This window comes from Schistocerca serialis, chromosome 4, assembly GCF_023864345.2.
Source record: "Schistocerca serialis cubense isolate TAMUIC-IGC-003099 chromosome 4, iqSchSeri2.2, whole genome shotgun sequence".
NCBI lineage: Eukaryota > Metazoa > Arthropoda > Insecta > Orthoptera > Acrididae > Schistocerca > Schistocerca serialis.
In genome coordinates, this window is record NC_064641.1 from 45,302,247 (window position 1) to 45,309,372 (window position 7,126).

A 7,126-nucleotide genomic window follows, 5' to 3' on the forward strand; every position below is an offset into this window, starting at 1 on the left:
TTCGGAAGCTGTCTTGGAAGACCTTCACACTTAGAGCAATGCACCCCAGCTCCTATCCTATTGATGGGGAAGTAGAAAAAGTTATATTTTCACTAAACCTGACACGTCAAGAACAAACGGGAAAATGTTATTTATATGTGTTGTCTCGAGAAACCACGCTCTTATTATACAGTAGAATTAACATTTCTGTATTTAAAGATGACAGAGCGTATCGACAATGGATGTAAACTGTTGCTGCGTTATTGTTAAATATTCACAAACAGTCATAAATCTTGATTGAGATTTTCACTCTGCAGCGGAGTGTGCGCTGATATGAAACTTCGTGGCAGATTAAAACTGTGTGCCGAACCGAGACTCGAACTCGGGACCTTTGCCTTTCGCGGGCAAGTGCTCTACCAACTGAGGGACCCAAGCACGACTCACGCAGGAGAGCTTCTGTAAAGTTTGGAAGGTAGGAGGCGAGGTACTGGCAGAAGTAAAGCTGTGAGGACGGGGCGTGAGTCGTGCTTGGGTAGCTCAGTTGGTAGAGCACTTGCCCACGAAAAGCAAAGGTCCCGAGTTCGAGTCTCGGTCCGGCGCACAGTTTTAATCTGCCACGAAGCTTGAGTAATAAATCTTATTTTCCTGGTAGAGTACCCGGTAGTAAAACCCATGGACTCTTTCCGTGACAACACGGAGTGATGCCCAGCTTCCAAGGATAGCATTCCTTTAACCTGACAGAGCTGCATTGACTGTAGTAGTCTACCACATCCAAAAAGTTGTAGGGGATGTCACAGCAGTGTGTATCTGCTGTTAAGAGTGGGGAAGAAGGTAGAGGGCAGCGTCCATGTTAGAGTACTGTTTAACCCTATGAGATACACATCAGAGCGGATTCATCGTCGGCATCCATTTCTGATACACTGCTGGATAAATACAAGGGGCGTTCAGTAAGTAATGCAACACATTTTTATTGAAAGAAGTGGGGAATTTGTTGTCGGACAATGTGGAATATTCCCACTTCACTCCACATAGTTTCATGAAGTTCCAAGAGTTCGCCTTACCCGTTACTTGTGTAATCTGATCATTCCATTTGAGATCATTTCGAATAGTCACACCCAGGTACTTTACTGACGTTACCGCTTCCAAAGACTGATCATTTATTTTGGACTCATACATTAATGTGGATTTTCGTCTTGTTATTCGCAGTAAATTACCCTTACCAATATTGAGAGACAACTGCCAGTCATTACACCACGCATTTATTTTCTGAAAATCCTCGTTGATTTGTTCACAACTTTCGTATGATACTACTTTCCTGTAGACTACAGCATCATCGGCAAGGAGTCTAAGGCCGCTGTCAATACCATCAACCAGATCGTTTATGTAAATCGTAAAAAGCAGGGGACCTATTACGCAGCACTGGTGCACACCCGAAGTTACTCTTGTTTCTGTTGAAGTTACCCCGTTGAGGACGACATACTGCTCCCTGTCTGTTACAAAACTTTCTATCCAGTCAATGCCATCAACAGGTTCTTTGTAGATGACTACAATATCAGCGACATATCTGAAATAGGATAGAATACGTAATACTGTAGCTGAGAAACAGTTGAAGAACTTTCCTTGTAGTGAGTTAATGAAAACGTCAGCGAGGATACCAGCTAACGGATTTACAATAGCGAGATCGTCGGGTTGCTGATACAATTAAAAATAGTTTTATTTGACTACGACTATAATTAGATTCATAAAGTCAGTGATTTGTTCGTCTGAAATTCTTCTTTGAATTTTTTTTTTTTTTTTTTTTTTTTACACTACTATAAGCGAATCTTGTAGGAGAACGTTTGTATAAAGATTTTTGATGTCTAGTGAAAACAACTTGGTATCTGGGCTGCATTCGAAATCTTTTATTTTATGGACTAAGGCGTCACTATTGGGGATGGAATAATTATCCTCGAAAACGAACGATTTTTTCCGAATTTCATGAAGGAACTTGGCTAAATCACGGTACGTGCTATTCATACTACTAGAAATCTGGCGTATTGGATAGTTAGGTGGTGGCGCTATACGTAGCTTTCAAGATGGCGTCTGTAAATGTACTCGCCAACCAGAGAGCTATCATTCAGTTTCTTTCGGCAGTAAACCATAGTATCACAGATATTCATAGCTGCTTGGAAATTTGTGGTAAGTTTTGTGGGACCAAACTGCTGAGGTCATCGGTCCCTAGTCTTACACACTGATCAATCTAACTTACGGTAAGGACAACACACACACCCATTCCCGACGGAGGACTCTAACCTCCGACGGGGGGAGCCGTGCAAACCATGGCAAGGCGCCCCAGACCTCGAGGCTACCCCGCGCGGTGTAGGTGCTTGCATAATATCTACGTAGACATGGCGGTGAACAAAAACCCGCCGAGTCGTTGGCCAAGTCGTCTGTCATCATCGCAACAAGGTCGTTCAAAAGCTGTCCGACCTCCCATGTGCCGCCCGGCCGCACGGAGTTGTGGCTCCTACCATGTTGGAACGTTCTGACACTCTTTTTCGTTGTTTCTATGTTGGTAGTTCTACACATTCGTCCAGCAGCTGGTTACTCCACGCTGGGTAACAACACAATACCTTCTGACTTCCATCTGTTTGTCTCAATGAGGGATGCACTCCGCTGAAGCAGTATGTGGATTATGCGGAAGATATTGATCTTTTAAGGCGTTGGTTCTGACGTTGCCCAGTGGAATGCCGATGCGACATATAGGCCACTACAGGAAGGTGGCAGATGGCAGTCGCAATGAACAGAGGTTGTGTTGAAAAATAGGGCTCTGTAGCCGAAAGAATGGGGAATAAGAATGGTGTACTGGAATCCTGGATGACACCAATTTGCTTTTAGAAAAAAAAAATGTTACATATCTTATTGAACACCCTTCACACTAAAATCCTCTACCTACGCCATTCGCCAGCCTGTAAGTGGGACGTTACTTCATTTAACTTTTCTTATAGTCAGAAGAATGAAATCCAGTTTTGTTTGCACTTTGAAGCCGTTCTTGATTCCTTGTATCTCCTGACTATCTCCAAATTGCATTTCTCCAATGCTGATTTTATAATTAAAAGTCCATGAACCACTGCCATTAGTCAAAACTGGAACCACAAAGTGTAAACTTTCTACTTCCGATACATTGGAATTTTTGTCAGCCGGCCGCTGTGGCCGAGCGGTTCTAGGCGCTTCTGTCCAGATTCACGTTGCTGCTACAGTCTCAGGTTCGAAACCTGTCTCTGGCACGGATGTGTGTGATGTCCTTAGGTTAGTTAGGTTTAAGTAGTTCTAAGTCTTCGGTACTGATGACCTCAGATGTTAAGTCCCATAGTGCTTAGAGCCATTTGAACCAATTTTAGCCTTGAAAATATTATTTATGTTGCTAACAGCACGCTACGTCATTTTTCCCTTCTGTTTATACTTTATTTTTTCCATACTGTGGTAAATATCTGCCTGCAGTTTCGACGTAACATAAGATTTCTAGTGTACCGTTATTAGCACCTCAGATTTTTTTCCGTATTGGTTTTTCAACTTTCTACCGGTTAGCTTTCTCGTCGAGTTGGTATCTGTCCGGCTGCCTAAGCGGAGAGGCAATAAATCATCACAATACTAAATCAATTGCATTTTTGAGTGCGGACGCGTTTCACTTTGAGGCCATGGAATTGCATCTCAAAAAAATCTTTATAAAGAGAGTCAATGTTATTTCCGTATAGAGGATTATATTAATTATTGAAATATTAAGGGGAAATGTTAGTGAGCAATCTTGACGGGAATTAAATAATGCCACAGTATTTACCCTCATATTCTCAGAAAACAAACGCCCGTGTCGTTAAAAGAATTCCAAAATTAAATGTAGGACTTCTCCGAGAAAAGTGAGAAGCTGAGACGCAGACATCAAGAGTCATTCTAAAGGCGAAGCAAATTTCTCTGTACACATTGCGACTATTACAACCTACAGCTCGTTGATGGTCAACATAAACAAAACGAAAGTGAACGGCATTCGCAGATACGGGTGACGCTGTATTCGGTAGGTCATCCCTTACTAACTGCACAACTCTTGCACAACCTTTCAGAATTGCCATGCACGTGTCGTTAACATTCCAAAACAATTTTACTGCTGCACATTTAATTAAAACGGAAATACATCGTCAAATGACCTGCAGAATTAATTACTGAAACAAACGCATTGCTGTCCCCTTTGATAATTAAAAAACAAACCATTCGATTTAAAATGAATAAAATCGTCAGTGCGTCTGACGCCCAGCAGGGTATCGCTACACATAGGGCAGAACATCTCATAGCATTTCCTTTACTGTGAGAAATATCGATACTCTGTGAAGTGACAGTTAAAGTGCTGTAAAATTACATAGATCCGCAATAGAGTTACAGGGATTAAAATGTTTATATTGATGGCCATTACAACTGCAGCATCAGGGAGGTCGCGTGCTATAAACGTCAAACTGGAATGAAGTGTATGGCGGGCTTGGATGTGCAAATGATTAGCACTTCAGCAGAATCACACAAAGTAGGTACGAGCAACGCCATCTGCATTATATTAAAAGGAAAGCAAAATTAAAACAATTGCAGCCCTCACTCGCGAAAAAGAAGTCTTTTTGACCTGGGTTTCGGCCACTTCTAAGAGTGTCTTCATCAGAAATAAAACATTTAAAACTGGCATGTCACGTGTAAAATAAATATGAAAAGGTAACGCTTTAGTCACAAATTGTTAAAATAGAAAACGTAGAGGCAGGCCACTAGGGGCTGCACTACATGTCGAGCTGCGACAGAATCAGACTGAGGCGCTCGCGTTAGCAACTGCGGGCAGGTGAACGTTACACCAAAAGTGCCATCGAGTAGCCGCAAATACAAACCGGCTACTTAATCATTCCAAATATAGACAGGTGAAATGTGTAATACATGAAGTAAGAGGCAATATTTTATCGGACAGCAGCAGACATGGTAACAATTTGTCTACATAAGAGCTTACAAGTACAGCTTAAAGGCTGAAAAACGCCATTACAGAATTACAAAAGGAGTTGAATAACTCAGTGAATACAAAATGGTATAACATGAAATGTATTTAATATAAACAATTTAATGAACAAACAGTTATGAATCGACTACCATAGAAGAAATATTTCGGCAACTGCACGCGGGAGCACGAAATCAAATATCAAGTAACGGCTTTATACCGTTGAAAAAGTTTATAGCCGGCCGATGTGACTGAGCGGTTCTAGGCGCTTCAGTCTGGAACCGCACGAACGCTACAGTCGCAGGTTCGAATCCTGCTTCAGGCATGGATGTGTGTGATGTCCTTAGGTTAGATAGGTTTAAGTAGTTCTAAGTTCTAGGGGACTTTGACCTCAGATGTTAAGTCCCATAGTGCTCAGAGCCATTTGAACGTTTTTAAGTTTTTATTACGTAATTGTAGCTGCTTATTAAGAATGGGGCCATAATTTCGAGAAAGGTGTTTAAAAATGTCTAATTCTTCGAGAACATCTAATCTACGCCCTTTCTCCTAAGTGTGCAAAGTGCTGATACAGTGAACAGCTTTAGGCGCGTGAGGTGTAATCAGAAGGTGGTTGGCAAAATACGAATTTTGGGGGCTAGTGCCATTTTTCTTAAAAGATGTTCTTCATATCTGACTGTAAATGCGCATCCTGTTTGTCCTATGTAGTAAGAAGAGCAGGTGTCGCAAAGAATCTTGTAGACCCCAGAGTTTTTCGAAGGTGATCGGGTCGATCTTAAATTATGAATAACATATTTTTTCAAACTGTTATTGGCTGAAAAGGCGACTTTACAGTTGTATTTACTACGAAGTAGGCGTTGGATCTGATAGAGGATGGGTCCCAAGAAAGGAATAGAAGAAAACTTTTTCCTTAGGCTGGACTGAATGATAGAAGTGCCGAGCGTAGTAACTCCTTTTACAATTTTCTTTTAAGGATGTTATTCACTATAGCAGGTTCGTATTCGTTATTAACTGCTATCGTTTTGATTATATTAATTTCTTCCTCGAATTTTTATTTCGAGAATGGAATAGAAATAGCTCTGTGAATAGCAGAGTGAAAGAAAGCGTTCTTGTGAGAATGGTGTGTGCATAGAAGACACAGGTACGATCTGATCGGTATATGTTTCTTTACGAAAAACATTAGTTGAAATTTTATTTTATTCTGGTGTAAGCGTCAAATCAAGAAAATTCAAGTGGCGGGCCTCGTTTTCGAGTTTCCTGATGAACGATATTTTCTCGTGAAGCTCATTGAAGAGATTGAAAATACGGTCAATGCCATGAACAGGTCCTTTGTAGATGACTAGAATATCAGCGTCATATCTGAAATAGGACGGATTGCCTAGCGCTATAGCTGAGAAACAGTTGAAGAACTTTTCTTCATTTTCGCTACCGAGAGCTGCGATTACTTTCATTTTACCTTGTAACGGTGGCTGACAATCTTTAAGATTACTGCCTGCCCAAGCATCCAAGGCTGCCTCTAAATGTAAAGATCTCAGAAGAAACTGCTAAGTACTAGTATAGCCATTCAGTTTAGTAACCAATGTGATCAAATATCTTCCGTATTAATTATAATTTTAATGTTGACCATCTCTGGATACACATTAACGAACATTTAGAAATTTGTAAATGAGGTATATTGCGTACACACGAAAAGAAACTTAATAAACTTTTTTGTCTGTATCCTGCTGAAAAATTTCCTCAAAGTACTTTTAAGAAGAGATGCCATGTATTTTAAAAAAGATTTTTAAGTAGGACTAACATTACTTTTACACAGAATGAAATTGTCTTAGTCGAAAAAGGCCTAATGTACAATGTCATGCCCAACTTGGCAGACAAAAATGTACTAGCAAATATACTTCTCGACCTAAAAACTGAACTAGATTATATAAAAATGGATAATTCATGTCAAACTAGAATGTTCTTTGACGTAGCTAACATTCTTAGTAAAAACACTGCCTGTTTTCAGTATGTTACATGTAACGATAGGAAACTGGTTAAATCTATCAAAAATAAACTTAAAGAAGCTGACGCTTTAATAACTAAGTCTGACAAACGTTCCTCTTTGTTTGTTGCCTACAATTTTGAATATATTTCTAAAATATTAAATTTTTTAACGAA

General features: G+C 40.2%; 1 non-coding gene across 1 annotated transcript; it reads left to right on the forward strand.

Moving 5' to 3' along the window:
• Positions 1-505: 505 nt before the first annotated feature.
• Trnar-acg (transfer RNA arginine (anticodon ACG)) lies at positions 506-580 on the forward strand. The gene has a single exon. It is a non-coding gene; the product is annotated as a tRNA-Arg (tRNA).
• Positions 581-7,126: the final 6,546 nt, after the last annotated feature.